The sequence below is a fragment of the Astatotilapia calliptera genome, chromosome 9 (genome assembly GCF_900246225.1).
Source record: "Astatotilapia calliptera chromosome 9, fAstCal1.2, whole genome shotgun sequence".
NCBI lineage: Eukaryota > Metazoa > Chordata > Actinopteri > Cichliformes > Cichlidae > Astatotilapia > Astatotilapia calliptera.
The window spans coordinates 31,251,087-31,268,687 of NC_039310.1; the positions used below are offsets into that span (position 1 = coordinate 31,251,087).

Genomic DNA, 17,601 nt, shown 5'->3' on the forward strand with positions numbered 1-17,601 from the left:
CATACAAAAGTCTGTTTGAATTCTGACTCATTGAACAGTTGTGGGAATAAAAGTCACAGGTTTAAATATTGATCATATTTCTAATGCAGTGATCATGTTGCAGCAGAGTAGAATTGAAAATAGAGTCCAGTAGAAGCAGGACAGTAGAGGACAGTAGAACAGAGAATATGTGCCGCGGTGGGACTGTCTGATTTAAGGTCAGGCTGTTATTGATCGATTGCCCGTCTCTCAATAAAAACGACATGTTTGTGCGTTCGGTCCCGTTTCCTGATGTCGGCGTCGCTGCTCTGACTGTTGCATTCAAAGACTCGTTTGAACCAAAGCCCAGAGAAACAGCTCCATGAGAGCGCGTGTCGGCACGGCCACATCGATAAATCAATACCATGATTATTGATTAACAGTCTGGTTGTGTTCTCGAGGCTTTTCATGTCTCTGGTAACACCCAGGCTCTGCAGTGAGCCGCAGACATGTTGTGGATGTGTGTACTTGTACTGCAGTAGTACAGCCTGTGGATGTGAGGATGATGAAGGTGAGGTTGTTTTCAGTCAGCTTTTGTGCCTGTGCTCAGCTGATGGGGGCAACAGTGAGCAGACGGTCTCTCCTTTACTAAAGTTTACTTCTTCGTTTTTAAAAACAAAAGCTGTTCAGAGCAGATTTGATCGCCATGTCGACGCCTCTCCCCTCAACATCAGATCTGCACTCGGATTGGATTCAAACACTGCGTCTTGGTCGCTTTTAAACGCTGCACCAAAAACTGGTCCACCCCAAGGATCGGGTCCCCCGACACAAACAGAGTAACATAGTGGTTCAAGGTTCAAGGTTCAAGGTTCTTTATTTGTCACATGCATAGTTATACAAGTATAACACACAGTGAAATGTAGCCGGACACGCTGCTCGACATGTGCAAAATAATTGGGGGGGGGGGTGTAGAGGAAAAACATTATATATATATATATATATATACATACAGTGGGGCAAAAAAGTATTTAGTCAGCCACCGATTGTGCAAGTTCCCCCACTTAAAATGATGACAGAGGTCAGTAATTTGCACCAGAGGTACACTTCAACTGTGAGAGACAGAATGTGAAAAAAAAATCCATGAATTTACATGGTAGGATTTGTAAAGAATTTATTCGTAAATTAGGGTGGAAAATAAGTATTTGGTCACCTCAAACAAGGAAAATCTCTGGCTCTCACAGACCTGTAACGTCTTCTGTAAGAAGCTTTTCTGTCCCCCACTCGTTACCTGTATGAATGGCACCTGTTTGAACTCATCATCTGTATAAAAGACACCTGTCCACAGCCTCAAACAGTCAGACTCCAAACTCCGCCATGGCCAAGACCAAAGAGCTTTCGAAGGACACCAGGAAAAGTATTGTAGACCTGCACCAGACTGGGAAGAGTGAATCTACAATAGGCAAGCAGCTTGGTGTGAAAAAATCAACTGTGGGAGCAATCATCAGAAAATGAAAGACATACAAGACCACTGATAATCTCCCTCGATCTGGGCTCCACGCAAGATCTCATTCCCGTGGGGTCAAAATGATCATGAGAACGGTGAGCAAAGCTCCCAGAACCACACGGGGGGACCTGGTGAATGACCTGCAGAGAGCTGGGACCAAAGTAACAAAGGTCACCATCAGTAACACACTACAACGGCAGGGAATCAAATCCCGCAGTGCCAGACGTGTTCCGCTGCTGAAGCCAGTGCATGTCCAGGCCCGTCTGAAGTTTGCCAGAGAGCACATGGATGATACAGCAGAGGATTGGGAGAATGTCATGTGGTCAGATGAAACCAAAGTAGAACTTTTTGGTATAAAACTCAACTCGTCGTGTTTGGAGGAAGAAGAATACTGAGTTGCATCCCAAGAACACCATACCTACTGTGAAGCATGGGGGTGGAAACATCATGGCTATGGGGCTGTTTTTCTGCCAAGGGGACAGGACGAACTGATCCGTGTTAAGGACAGAATGAATGGGCCATGTATCGTGAGATTTTGAGCCAAAACCTCCTTCCATCAGTGAGAACTTTGAAGATGAAACGAGGCTGGGTCTTCCAACATGACAATGATCCAAAACACACCGCCCGGGCAACAAAGGAGTGGCTCCGTAAGAAGCATTTGAAAGTCCTGGAGTGGCCTAGCCAGTCTCCAGACCTCAACCCCATAGAAAATCTGTGGTGGGAGTTGAAAGTCCGTGTTGCTCGGCGACAGCCCCAAAACATCACTGCTCTCGAGAAGATCTGCATGGAGGAATGGGCCAAAATACCAGCTACTGTGTGCAAACCTGGTAAAGACCTATAGTAAACGTTTGACCTCTGTTATTGCCAACAAAGGTTATGTTACAAAGTATTGAGTTGTATTTTTGTTATTGACCAAATACTTATTTTCCACCCTGATTTACCAATAAATTCTTTACAAATCCTACCATGTGGATTCATGGATTTTTTTTTTCACATTCTGTCTCTCACAGTTGAAGTGTACCTCTGGTGCAAATTACTGACCTCTGTCATCATTTTAGGTGGGGGAACTTGCACAATCGGTGGCTGACTAAATACTTTTTTGCCCCACTGTATATATATATATACACACACATATAGTATATACACTGGGTGAATGTGCAGTAGTAGCAGCAAGCAGGTGAATTCTGTACATTAATATGAATAGATATCTGACTATTTTACAGGATAGACAATATAAACATATTTAAAATGAAAGGGGAATTGAAATGTACATTGTGCCTTGGTTAGTGTTGGAAGAGAGTCCTGTCTCAGTCAATTATAGATTGAGTTCGTTTTAGAACTTAAATTTTATGCTATTTATTTATCCATAACTATTGTTGCAATTCATTACTGCCTCTTTTACTGCTCTTTTTAAACCTTTTCTGTTTAAACTTATTCTTTTTAAACTGTATTGCTTTTTGCACTGTAGAGGCTGGTGAGAAACAGTATTTTGTTTCAGGTGGGGTAACACTATACAAAAGCCAAAGACTTCTTGAGTCTAAAGTGTGAGAGTAAAAGCACTGTGTCGCTGTGGTGGCAGCTGTAGCAACCTGTTTAAAATAGAAACTGCTGCACGCACAACGTCTGAACACAAACTGATAAGATGCTATGCTTCTTAGAATTCGAGCATCAGGGCTGTCAGAGATGCAGATGCTGATTATGGAAACCGCATAATAACCAACACATGCGAACATGTTTCCGCTTCACTGGCTCTGCAGCCTCAGCTCTGCTCCTCAGGCCTAAAACTTTCTGTATTTATTTGCTCCTATTAGCTCTCCACAGTCTGGACTCTCTGCTCAGTTCAGCTTTTCTTTTTTTTTTTAGATTTGATGATGTAGGTTTAATTTAACAGTTACATGTAGTAACTGTTAGTAACACATATGTGAGAATGCTGTTTGTGGACTTCATTCCTGCCTTCAATACAGTCCAACCCCACAAAATGATTACAAAACTAAGCAGTATAGGACTCAGCAGCTCACTGTGCACCTGAGAGACAAAACCTCAGGATGGGAGAGCACACCTCCTCCACCCTCTTTCTGAACATAGGCGTCCCACAGGGAACAAGGCAATCTGAGTGCTCCACCCTCTGCATTGATGGAGAGGAGGTAGAAAGCTTTAAGTTTCTCAGAGTCGCAACCTCGGCCGACCTTACCTGGTCCACAAACATTTCCCACCAGGTAGGAAAAGCATAAGAGAGGATGTACTTCCTCAGGAAGCTGCTTCAATTACTCCCAGAGACTGCTAATGAACTTCTACTGCTCCACCATCGAGAGCCTTCTGACCTACTGCTGCTACTCTGGTTCAACTGCTGCACTGTGGAGGAGAAGAGGAAACTGCAGCAGGTGGTGAGGGCAGCAGAGCGGTTATTGGCACCTCACTAGCCCCCCTCAGAGACATTTATACTGGCAGACTTCTGCAGAAAGCCAGCATCATCATCAAGGACCCCTCCAACCTGGACACTCACTCTCCCCCTCCCCTCTGGTAAACACTACAGGTCCATCAGGTCAAAGACAAACAGACTTAACAGAAGCTTCTACCTACAGGCTGTCAAACACGCCCCACCTCCACCCTGACTAAAGGTTAACTGTGCTGCTAACACTCATGGGCACTATACTTATCTACAAACAGTTTTCATTACAGTATTTATTTATAAACAGTACTCATTACAATATAATACAAGTAGCGTTCCTGCCTGTTACTCAGTGTGCAATACCACCAATCACACCTTATACTGCACTGATCCTACTCCTTACACTGTTCCTGTGGATATATTTATATATTTTCTTTCTGTATATAACGTGTGCATTACCTCTTAAACTTCTTTTTATCTTTATTGATCTCATTCTCCTTTCCGAAGAATGTTGAATGTAAAAATCTACAGCTACTAACAGAGACATACCAAACTGTGTTTCATTGTTCTGGCAACAGTGACAATAAAGATCTATCTTATCTTATTTGATATGATTTTTAAGTGTTTTCTAGTGTTAAGGAGTGTGTCAGGGTGCTGGGTCTGAGTTTATAGTCTTTTTGCGATTTCTTTGTGTTTGGAATGTTTTAGTTTTCTGTTAGTTTTAAGTTATTCTTTGCTTTGGCTGTACGTTTAGTTATATTTGCTCCCATGTTGTCTGATCCAGGTGTCTCGTGTCCCCTTCCTGTTTACATGTCTCCCCTGTCTGTCACATGTGTCCATGTATGTTTCTTCAGTCCGTCACGTCTCATTCCCTCTCTTTCGTGACCCCTGTGATTAAGTTTCCCTCTCTCTCACCCCCTCTCTCTGTCTCTTGTGTCAAACTCGCACATCCCAGTTTACGTCGCTCCATGTTTCCTGTTTTATGTTGAAGGTCTTGTGTTCCATGTTCAGTGTGTTTAGTTTTGCTTCCCCTGTGGCGTCATGTTCATCTGCATCAGCCCATGTGTTTCCACTTCCCCTGATCAGCTCCTGTCTGTCTGTGAGTTTTCATTCATTCTTTGTCAGGTCATCCGTCATGTTCACGCCATGTTTCAAGGGTGTCACGCTTCCAGGTATTGTGTTGTTGCCAGGTTTCCATGTTTAGGATTTTCATGCTTACTTTCCAGTTTCCCCATTTTAGGTTTATGTTTGGTGTCATTTACCTAGGGCACATTTCCGTTTTTCATGGTTTGTCTGCCAGCGCAGGCCGTGACAAAGGGAACAGAAGGTCCAACAGAAACAGCAAGCATCCTTTAATTACAGATTAAATCAGACGGAGCGAGGGAAAATGAGTAATGGATGCTGGGGATCCAGAACAGGAAATATACACACCAGCAATAACAAGTAACAATGAAAATCAACCAAACTGGTATAAAAACAGAAAAAAGTGGTTAACTTTCCTTTCTTATTTCAACAAGGCAGCTGGATGGCTGGTCAGAACAAATTATAGCATTTATAATAAATGCTATAAATGAATGAATTCATGTTATATGGCACTTTCACATTTTAGATAGCCAGGCTCATATTGTAACAGTAATTCTGTATCAAAAACATTTTCAACTCTTGAAGTTAAACCCTGTCACAGACTGAGCAAAGACTCATTCTGATTCTCCTACTTGGTGTCTGACCTTCTTTCCTGTTCATCTTTGCTGATTTGGTGAAGGCTTATTAGGATAACCTCATGTTTAAAGAGCTTTCTGAATGTGTGTGTGTTCCTTTTCTTTCCCCTCTGGCTTAGAGGGAACGTTTTCTGCCCAGTGTTGTAGGGTCCTGATTACTCCACGTCTGTGTGGTGGTGGGAGTCACAGAGGTACTGGTCTGTGTGTGTGAGCTTCCTGTCACAAGGCTGGCATGAGAGATGGTCCCAAATGCAGATACCACATAGAGACAATGATCAGATTCACAGGTTTTATTTAGTCACAGGCTGAGTACTGTGATCTTAACAAGAATAACGTGGGAAGCACAGGGATTAGGGAAACGCTGGAGGCAGGTTACTGGTGAGGGGAAAAAACTACACTGGGCTCAGAACATAGATTCACTGGGGCAACTGCTCTGCAGAGAGATTAGTGGACAGGAAAGGGAACTGAACCTAGGATGGTGGAATATGGGCTGAGTTACAGTTACAGGTTCGAGGTGGGTGAGAGCTGGAAGAATAAGCAGCCGACTGGTGAGCAATGGTCAGTGTTTTTTCAACCTGAGGTGGTGGGACTCCTGAACAGGCGGCGGGCAGGGGGGACAGGCCGGTGGGACAATGGATATTCAGATTCCTTTGGTGAGATGGCGAGGCGAGGACACAGTGGTGAAGAACCCAGCACGAGACTGTAAACTGCTGGTGAGTTGAACGATGAGAAAAAGCATAGGTAGCTGACGACCTGGTGAAAGAGAGATGGCCAAACCGGGCATAAATGTAGCCTTGTTGATTACTGCCAATGACAGACAGGGGAGTGGAAGTGGCCAGGGCTCTGTCATGTTGTGCTGCATGGCAGGAGATTGGAACCAAATACAGGACACAGAGGGATGAACGTAAAACGTCATCAGAAGGAAACTTGGCCAAAACAAAACCTCGAACATGGAACAAGAAAACCCAACTGGACTCAAGAAACTAAAAACTGAGAAACACGAACCAGGAAAACACACCAGGAACTATGAACTAGAATTTTGCCAGGAACACGAAGGGAGAAAACGCAGCACGGAGAGGGTACAACACGACATAAAGCAAGGAAAACACAGGGCTTAAATACACACTGGAGTAATCAGGGAATGGGAGACAGGAGGGAAACAAAGCTGGGAATAATTAGGCATAACAAGACAAGGGGACGCAAAACTAGACACACTGACATAACACATGAGACTATCAAAGTAAAACAGGAAATACGACACACACACACATACTTCACACAGGCTAAACACTACGACATAACAGACTCAGTAAAAGAGGCAACACAGAGACAAGGGTCACTAGGCATGAGACATGGGACCAGGACAGGAACAGGGACTGAACACAGGCTAAGAAAAATACAAAGGGAGGAAAAATGAAGATCACTAGGCAACAACAAAACCAGGAATAGCACTTCCTTCCACTTCCTGCATGTAAAGGTTGGCTACAATAGGTAAAATGCAAACTACACAATGGAAGGCCCCAACCAGGTGATGGAGTCAAAGTGAGGACCTGTAAGGCAACCGTCCGAATCACTGCACCGCCATCCTGCATCTTGACAAAACAATGAAACGAGGGGGGGACCCTTCAGGGCGACAATGATCCCCAACACACAGCCAAGGAAACTCGTAGTTCGTTTCCAAGAAAGAAATTAAAGCTGCTAGAGTCAGCCAGTCACCTGAATCCTTATGAAACCCTAAAGGTCAGAGGTCATAGATGGGGTCCACAGAACCTTCAGGGTTTGAAGAAGGGACCAAAATCCCACCTGAGCACTGCATGAGACTCATTTCTCCATACAGGAGGCGTCTTGAAGCTGTCATCACCAACACAGGTTTTTTTACGAAGTATTAAAAACATTAGTAAGTAAGTAAGTAAAGTTTATTTATTAAGCGCTTTTCATAGACAGGTAGTCACAAAGCGCTGCACACAAAGATTAAAATAAACAGTACGATAAATAGCAAAATGCACAATATACACAATATAGAAGTTAAATGTAAATTAAAAATGTAAAAAGCGTTGGTCAACCGAAGGCTTGTTTAAACAGTAAAGTTTTTAACTGCTTTTTAGAGGATTCAACAGAGTCAACCAAACGTAGTTGTAGAGGTAGACTGGTCCACAGCCTTGGTGCCACAGACTGAAAGGCTCCGCCCCCTTTCATCTTCAGTCGCGTTCGGGGAAAAACCAACAAACTCTGAGTCTGTGAGCGGAGACAACGAGCAGCAGAGTATTTTGTGAGAAGCTTGGATAAATAATCTGGGGCCATTTAGTGCTCTATATGTTAAAACAATAATTTTAAAATGAATTCTAAACTCTATTGGGAGCCAATGTAAAGAACATAAAATAGGAGTGATGTGAGCTCGCTTGCTAGAGCGAGTTAGTCTGGCTGCTGCGTTTTGTATAGCTTGGAGGTGAGAGAGAGATGATTTATCCAAGCTGGTAAACAGGGAATTACAATAATCTAAACGTGATGACACAAATGCATGGACAATTTTTTCCAGTTCAGCTGAGGAGACCATATGTCGCAGTTTAGATATTTTCCTTAAATGATAGAAACATGAACGAGACAGAGATTTTACGTGTGAGTCAAGGCCCAAAGATGAGTCAAATATATAAAAAAAAAAACACCCAGCACGCCCCTGCGGGCGGTTTATCCTTCAAGCTCGGGTCCTCTACCAGAGGCCTGGGAGCTTGAGGGTCCTGCGCAGTATCTTAGCTGTTCCCAGGACTGCGCTCTTCTGGACAGAGATCTCCGATGTTGTTCCCGGGATCTGCTGGAGCCACTCGCCTAGCTTGGGAGTCACCGCACCTAGTGCTCCGATTACCACGGGGACAGCCTATCCAGCTGATGAGGAGAAAAATAAGTAAATGACCCGGGACAACAAGGGGCATCTTCATAAGGGGAGATCTTCTCGAGAGCAGTGATGTTTTGGGGCTGTCGCCGAGCAACACGGACTTTCAACTCCCGCCACAGATTTTCTATGGGGTTGAGGTCTGGAGACTGGCTAGGCCACTCCAGGGCTTTCAAATGCTTCTTACGGAGCCACTCCTTTGTTGCCCGGGCAATGTGTTTTGGATCATTGTCATGTTGGAAGACCCAGCCTCGTTTCATCTTCAAAGTTCTCACTGATGGAAGGAGGTTTTGGCTCAAAATCTCACGATACATGGCCCCACGGGGCGATCATGGCTCAAGAGTTGGGAGTTCGCCTTGTAATCGGAAGGTTGCCGGTTCGAGCCCCGGCTCGGACAGTCTCGGTCGTTGTGTCCTTGGGCAAGACACTTCACCCGTTGCCTACTGGTGGTGGTCAGAGGGCCCGGTGGCGCCAGTGTCTGGCAGCCTCGCCTCTGTCAGTGCGCCCCAGGGTGGCTGTGGCTACAATGTAGCTTGCCATCACCAGTGTGTGAATGTGTGTGTGACTGGGTGGATGACTGGATATGTAAAGCGCTTTGGGGTCCTTAGGGACTAGTAAAAGCGCTATATAAATACAGGCCATTTACAGGCCATTACCATTCATTCTGTCCTTAACACGGATCAGTCGTCCTGTCCCCTTGGCAGAAAAACAGCCCCATAGCATGATGTTTCCACCCCCATGCTTCACAGTAGGTATGGTGTTCTTGGGATGCAACTCAGTATTCTTCTTCCTCCAAACACGACTAGTTGAGTTTATACCAAAAAGTTCTACTTTGGTTTCATCTGACCACATGACATTCTCCCAATCCTCTGCTGTATCATCCATGTGCTCTCTGGCAAACTTCAGACGGGCCTGGACATGCACTGGCTTCAGCAGCGGAACACGTCTGGCACTGCGGGATTTGATTCCCTGCCGTTGTAGTGTGTTACTGATGGTGACCTTTGTTACTTTGGTCCCAGCTCTCTGCAGGTCATTCACCAGGTCCCCCCGTGTGGTTCTGGGATCTTTGCTCACCGTTCTCATGATCATTTTGACCCCACGGGATGAGATCTTGCGTGGAGCCCCAGTTCGAGGGAGATTATCAGTGGTCTTGTATGTCTTCCATTTTCTGATGATTGCTCCCACAGTTGATTTTTTCACACCAAGCTGCTTGCCTATTGTAGATTCAATCTTCCCAGTCTGGTGCAGGTCTACAATACTTTTCCTGGTGTCCTTCGAAAGCTCTTTGGTCTTGGCCATGGCGGAGTTTGGAGTCTGACTGTTTGAGGCTGTGGACAGGTGTCTTTTATACAGATGAGTTCAAACAGGTGCCATTCATACAGGTAACGAGTGGGGGAAAGAAAAGCTTCTTACAGAAGACGTTACAGGTCTGTGAGAGCCAAAGATTTTCCTTGTTTGAGGTGACCAAATACTTATTTTCCACCCTGATTTACCAATAAATTCTTTACAAATCCTACCATGTGGATTCATGGATTTTTTTTTCAATTCTGTCTCTCACAGTTGAAGTGTACCTCTGGTGCAAATTACTGACCTCTGTCATCATTTTAGGTGGGGGAACTTGCACAATCGGTGGCTGACTAAATACTTTTTTGCCCCACTGTATCCCCTCTTGAAGATTCTTGACAAGATGGTCAACATTCATCTCCCTCACCCATAATGCTCCATCGTCAGCAAAAAGTGATTTACCACAACTATCAGACACACCTTTAAAAATGTCATTGATCATAAGTGAGAAAACCGTTGGGCTAACCACACTTCCCTGAGGAGTTCCATTTTCATTTTCCATTTTCTGTTCCACACGGCTCAGAAACATGTGACCCTATTTTAACTTGAATTGTTCTGTCACATAAAACGTCCAATACCCAATTAAACATACTTCCTCCTATCCCCGCTTCATGTAACTTAATCAGTAGACCCTCTCTCCAAAGCATATCATATGCCTTTTTTAGATCAAAGAAGACAGCAACTACCACCTCTTTATTAACTTGCGCTTTCCTGATATCATCTTCCAAACATAAGACAGGATCCATCATCCCTCTTCCTCTATGAAAACCACTCTGATAGAGTGCTAATATATTTCTTGACTCTAAAAATTGTACCAATCTCTCATTCACTATCCTTTCCATTGGTTTACACATATTGGAAGTCAGAGCAATGGGCCTATAATTTCCAGGATCACTGTGGTCTTTCCCTGGTTTCTTTATTGGTATAATTAGCGCTTCTTTCTATCGATGTGGGAGATGCCCTACTTTCCAGACCTTATTAAACAACATTAGCAATTTAGTCAACGCTTCATCACTTATATGTTTCAACATAACATAACATAGTCAAAGGAGCTTGGAAAGAAAAGCGTCTGGACTTCTTTAAGTTACTTGAAGACGTTTCACCTCTCATCCGAGAAGCTTCTTCAGTTCTAAGGTCAAATGGTGGAGAGTCCCAGATATAAACCTAGTGGGAGTTTCCCCCCACAGAGGGACAAAAGGACCCCCTGATGATCCTCTAATCGCCTGAGCCAAGGCGTGAAACTGGGTGTGGGTCCCAATCAGCCAGAGTTTCGGGTGAGTTCATTGTGAAACCTGGCCCCACCTTATCATGCGAATTCCTGAGATCAGATGGCCCAGGATGTGAGTGGGCGCTAAAGCGTCTGGGAAGGGAACTCAAAACTGTATTATAGATGGCAGAGAGTTGGTGTCGTAAACCCCCGCCTCTGTTCAAAGATGGTCGCTCACAGTGGACATAGATGCTTCTTTCACTCCTCTTTCAAACCATCTGTCCTCTCTGTCCAAAATGTGAACATTGGCATCCTCGAAAGAGTGTCCTTTATCCTTAAGATGCAGATGGACAGCTGAGTCTTGTCCTGTGGAGGTGGCTCTTCTTCACTCACTATGTATTAACAGACCTCTCTGCATTGAATCATATCTGTTATTAATCTCTGTCTCTCTTTCACAGCATGTCTTTTATCCTGTCTTCCTTCTCTCACCCCAACCGGTCGCAGCAGATGGCCGCCCCTCCCTGAGCCTGGTTCTGCCGGAGGTTTCTTCCTGTTAAAAAGGAGTTTTTCCTTCCCACTGTTGCCAAAGTGCTTGCTCATAAGGGGTCATGTGATTGTTGGGTTTTTCTCTGTATCTATGAAGCGCCTTGAGGCGACTTATGTTGTGATTTGGCGCTATATAAATAAAATAAAATTGAATTGAATTATGTTGTGCCATGCACTTGTGAAGTGGCTGTTTGGTCTCCAATGTAGAGGTCTGAGCATTCCTCGCTGCACTGTACAGCATACACCACATTGTTAAGTCTGTGTTTTGGCGTTTTGTCTTTCAGGTGAACCAGTTTTGTGTCTGAGCGTGTTGCTGGGTCTGAAATACACTGGGATGTCATGCTTGGAGAAAACTCTCCTTAGTTTTTCTGATACACCGGCTACATAGGGGATGACAATGTTGTTGCGTCTGTCTTTCTTATCCTCCCTCGCTGGTGTCTGGTCTTCTTTTCTGTGCCTCTTTGCTGACTTTAAGAACGCCCATTTAGGATAGCCGCACGTTTTGAGTGCTTCCTTTACACACCCGATCAGATTTGCACACTGTTAGACCTCTGCCTCACCACTACATATTTCAAATACAACAAAGACTTTTACAGACAAAAACATGGCTGTGCCATGGGCTCCCCCGTGTCACCTATTGTAGCCAGCCTATACATGGAGGAAGTGGAAAGGAAGGCTCTTGGCTCTCAACATCGAGAATGGCAACCTCAACATCGAAGTTTACTGGAAGCCCACACACACGGACCAGTACCTCCTCTTTGACTCCCATCACCCTCTGGAACACAAACTTGGAGTAATCAGGACCCTACACCACCGGGCAGAACGTGTTCCCTCTAAGCCTGAAGGGAAAAAGAAGGAACACACACATGTAAAGGAAGCACTCAAAACGTGCGGCTATCCTAAATGGGCGTTCTGAAAGTCAGCAAAGAGGCACAGAAAAGAAGACCAGACACCAGCGAGGGAGGATAAGAAAGACAGACGCAACAACATTGTCATCCCCTATGTAGCCGGTGTATCAGAAAAACTAAGGAGAGTTTTCTCCAAGCATGACATCCCGGTACATTTCAGACCCAGCAACACGCTCAGACACAAACTGGTTCACCTGAAAGACAAAACGCCAAAACACAGACTTAACAATGTGGTGTATGCTGTACAGTGCAGCGAGGAATGCTCAGACCTCTACATTGGAGAGACCAAACAACCACTTCACAAGCACATGGCACAACACAGAAGAGCCACCTCCACAGGACAAGACTCAGCAGTCCATCTGCATCTTAAGGATAAAGGACACTCTTTCGAGGATGCCAATGTTCACATTTTGGACAGAGAGGACAGATGGTTTGAAAGAGGAGTGAAAGAAGCATCTATGTCCACTGTGAGCGACCATCTTTGAACAGAGGCGGGGGTTTACGACACCAACTCTCTGCCATCTATAATCCAGTTTTGAGATCCCTTCCCAGACGCCTTAATGCCCACTCACATCCTGGGCCATCTGACCTCAGGAATTCGCATGATAAGGTGGGGCCAGCTTTCACAATGAACTCACCCGAAACTCTGGCTGATTGGGACCCACACCCAGTTTCACACCTTGGCTCAGGCGATTAGAGGATCATCAGGGGGTCCTTTTGTCCCTCTGTGGGGGTTTACTCCCACTAGGTTTATATCTGAGACTCTCCACCATTTGACCTTAGAACTGAAGAAGCTTCTCGGATGAGAGGTGAAACGTCTTCAAGCAACTTAAAGAAGTCCAGACGCTTTTCTTTACAAGCTCGTTTGACTACGATGACCTGGATGACTGAGAACCTTCACAGACATATAAATGGTAAATGGTAAATGGCCTGTATTTATATAGCGCTTTACTAGTCCCTAAGAACCCCAAAGCGCTTTACATATCCAGTCATCCACCCATTCACGCACACATTCACACACTGGTGATGGCAAGCTACATTGTAGCCACAGCCACCCTGGGGCGCACTGACAGAGGCGAGGCTGCTGGACACTGGCGCCACCGGGCCCTCTGACCACCACCAGTAGGCAACAGGTGAAGTGTCTTGCCCATAGACACAACGACCGAGACTGTTCAAGCCGGGGCTCGAACCGGCAACCTTCCGATTACAAGGCGAACGTACAGCATAACATATCTCATCCTTCCCTGGAGCACTATTACTGGTCCTGCCCAGAGCTCTTTTCAGTTCTCCAATAGATAAGGGACAACTCATTACATCTGCAGTACTGTCCTTCCTCCCTAAAGCTTCAAGATTTCTTTCTTTAGTCCTCTCTCTTCCTCGTTTACTTTCATCTGACAAATTTCTCCCACTATGTATATCCACAAAAGTACTTGCCAATAAATCTGCTTTTTCTCCATCAGTTACAGCTGCTCGATTATTCTTATCAAGAACTGGATAACTCTCCAAGTCTCTTCTTTCTCCCTGATCATCCCCCACACTTCCCCTTTTTGAGTATTACTACCAATTGTATTAAAGAAATCTCTCCAGTATGTTCTCTTTGTTCTTCTTACTGTACTTCTGACTTTTGGCTGTGCTTTTTTGTAGTCAATTAAATGTTGAAAATTATGAGACCATTTAACCAACTTAAATGCTCTAATTTTTTTCTCTAACTACTAACTGACATTCGTCATTCCACCATGGGACTGCTCTCCTCATACCTTTCCCTGTTGTCTTTGAAAAAGCCTCCTCAGCAGAGCTTAAAATACTTTGACTAATTTCTTGATTCATTCTTTCAACACTCACATTATCTTGAACTTGTAAAAACTTCCCCTCACAAACCCTACTAAGCTTCCCCCATTCCGCCTTCCCAAACACCCACTTCCCTCCAAATGCTTCAGGTACCTGTATTTGACCAACCATTATTTCACTTACTACCAGATAATGATCACTACCAAATGACTTACCAGAGCTAATATCAAACCGTGTCGTCTTCCCAGTATTCAAACATACCAGATTTTCATTGTCAAGAAATTCCTCTAACACTTCCCCATTGTAGTCTGTTTTCTCACTCCCCCATAACAAATGGTGTGCATTAAAATCCCCACACCAGATAATATTTCCTTTCATGTCCATTTCCCCCAGTTTATTCAACTCTAACTTTTTTACAAGGATTATAAAAATTAACAACCATGATCACCTTCCCTCCTATCCAAACCTTAATCACTACATACTCCAAATCCCCTTCCCTCTCACCTATCTTCAATGGAATACCTTCCTTAATCAACGCAAGGCACCCACCACCATTTCCTTCTTCCCTATCATATCTAACAGCAACATATCCATACACTCTAAAATCCAAAAAAGCTTCAACCATGTTTCCTGAATACAAATTATGTCAGGTTTTTCTGTCTGCTCGTATAGAAACTGTTTAAAATCTTGACCATTTGACAAGAGACTCCTGGCATTCCACTGTAAGATTAATATGGTTATAAGAACTAACCACCACATTATCCCTCTTGACTCGCCTGACTGCTTGTTCCACCTCTTATGTCCTCCCACCTGATATTCTTCATGTCTAAACTATGACATGCTGCCTTCACAATAATCTGGATTCTCTCCGTCTTGGACTTCACATCTGAGGTTGCATTTATTACTCCCGCAATGAATGTCACCATCTTCTTCTTCTCTTCTTCTATTTTCCTTTCAACTATTTCCATAACCTTCACCATTACTTTTTTCTCCTCTACCCGGTGTTTCCCAATCTGTCTGTCTTGCTCCACCATTTTACACGCCTCTGCATATGTCACTCTCTGCAGTACTCTTGTTTTTTGAATAACTGTCTGCTGCCTCAATACTTCACATCCCCAGAAAGCAACACTGTGTTCCCCTCCACAATTACAGCATGTAGGTTTTACTCCCACACCACACTTCCCATACTCATGATCCTCAGAACATTGAACATCTTCTCTTCCCTTTACACACTTTGGCAATATGTCCAAATTCTTGGCACCTGAAACACCTCATTGGTTTAGGCACAAACTCCCTCACACTGAATCTTATTAATCCAAAGAAGATCTCTTGTGGTACCTCTTTTGTGTCAAATTCCACCACCACAGTTTCTGTTTCTACTCTCTCTGGACCTCTTGTCATTCTCCTTGCTCCTTTAACTTCTCCAGTTCTTAGTTTTAAATTCTCCACCAGTTCTTTCATATTTACATTTAACGGCAGCCCACAATAACTCCTTTAGTTCCACTAGTGCTCCTTTCCCCTACTCTTGCAGTATTCGTCACTTTGACTTTGCACACCTCCACAAGTTTCCTTGCTTTTTCCACCTGTACCTCTGTGTTACAACCCACCAGTAAATTTCCATCTCTGAGTATTTTAGCATACTTGATTTCCCCAACTTGTGCCTTAAGTGCTCTTGTTAGCTCAAGTGGATCTAGTTTCTTTACACCCTCTTCCTCACACCTGACAATTACATTCATACTCGAACTCGTTCCCTCTTCATTACCTTCACTATCAGTCCCTCCCGTTCCGTCCCCTTTCCAACCTTTTCCCACTCATTCTCTTCACCCTGACCGCCAATCTCTTCATCTTCACTACCATCCATACTATTCCACTCACTCCTTCTGCCCTCCATCAGTGCCAACCCTGGTCTATGAGAAGAAGTCTGCAGGAGACCGTTACCGGACCTGTACAGGCCTTCGGCCGACTCGCCTACTTACCTCACTCACACACCAAACCACCAACCAAACACACCTTATACAAAAATCCACACTAACTATAACAGCAACGCTGCACAATTCCACTCTCACAAACCGGAGCCTGACTCTAGCTCGTAACCCGTTGCCCTCCAAACTTGTCACTTTTCATTGTTACACATCATTTAATTTATAGACATGGTTTGATGTCTTTGCACGCATGCTTGGATGGGTTGTTACCAACGTCTGGTGAGCATTTCACATCAGTAGCACCTTATACTTTTACCTCATCAGTGGTCTTTTCCCCTAAACCTGTGGAGCCCAAACAGAACGAGACTGTACCTTTGTACCAGCAGAACAGTCATATGCAGTACCAAATGCTGCAGTCTTTCCTCGGGAAACTGAAATATATTTACTTTAAAAATTGGTGACGTATTAAAGATTTATTTTACACACTGTGTTTATTTTAATGAATTCTATTCTATTTGTTATTTTCATGGAAAAGGTGGACCTCTTCTGACTCCCTCCCTGAGCTTTTCCTGGTTTCTGTGTTGTAGGCTCCTCTAAGCATCATCGCTGTTTCAAGCCTGCAGTTTCAGATGATTCGGATTCATTAACCTACACACAGCGCTAAGAACAAAACTGATTATGTGTATAATTCTGTGTGCACTTTAGTTTGCACAGTCTGAGAGCGTTTGGTGTTGGTGAATAAAGGCCTCTGAAAGTGTCAGGAAATATGTGCCTTCCTGTGACTGCAGAGAGGAGGGGCTACACTGCACATAAGAGGTAGCTTTGAAAAGCTTTAGGACTTCCAGATCAGACTCCACTTCACAGCTGACAGAGCAGGAACAGAAAAACAAGGTGAGTGTTGGTCCACATTCTTCGACCTGGTGATATACTTCATGTTCTAACAGTATTTGTATTGAATAGACCTGTTTGTTCAGACTGATAGTAGAGTAAAATATTCAGATAGAACAAATGCCTGACAGATATGTATGGGAGCAGTGGTGACACAGGGGTGAAAGAGTCCTGTGACCACTCACTGTGGCAGCACACGTAACACTTACTGCTGGTCTTTATGCCACAGCTCACGGTGTAAGGCACATATATGCTTGCAAACTTCCATATTTTAAAGCTTGGTGCAAGGGGAAAAAAATCATGAATATAGAAAATTAATTGACAGTAAATTAGTAATATTACTGAAGAAAAGCACCACAATAAGTCTGCAGCTCCTGCAGGACGCCCAGGGAGCCTCCTCTTCCCTTTATTTTGTTCCTTTTTGTGTGGAATGTGATTATATCCTCTTAAAGTGCATAAGTTCAGGGCAGAAGTTTAAAAGGCAATTCCTACAATTGTTGAAGTGCCACAATAGTCCAATCAGTTACTGCCAGCATTCCTCC

General features: G+C 44.1%; 1 protein-coding gene across 1 annotated transcript in view; it reads left to right on the top strand.

Moving 5' to 3' along the window:
• The first annotated feature begins 17,015 nt into the window (after positions 1-17,015).
• The window catches only part of LOC113029560 (NACHT, LRR and PYD domains-containing protein 3-like), a 37,644-nt gene continuing 37,058 nt past the window's right edge, over positions 17,016-17,601 (top strand). Inside the window, exon 1 of the mRNA XM_026180471.1 lies at positions 17,016-17,062. The gene's annotated coding sequence lies outside the window, so the exon portion shown is untranslated. The remainder of the gene's footprint in view (positions 17,063-17,601) is intronic.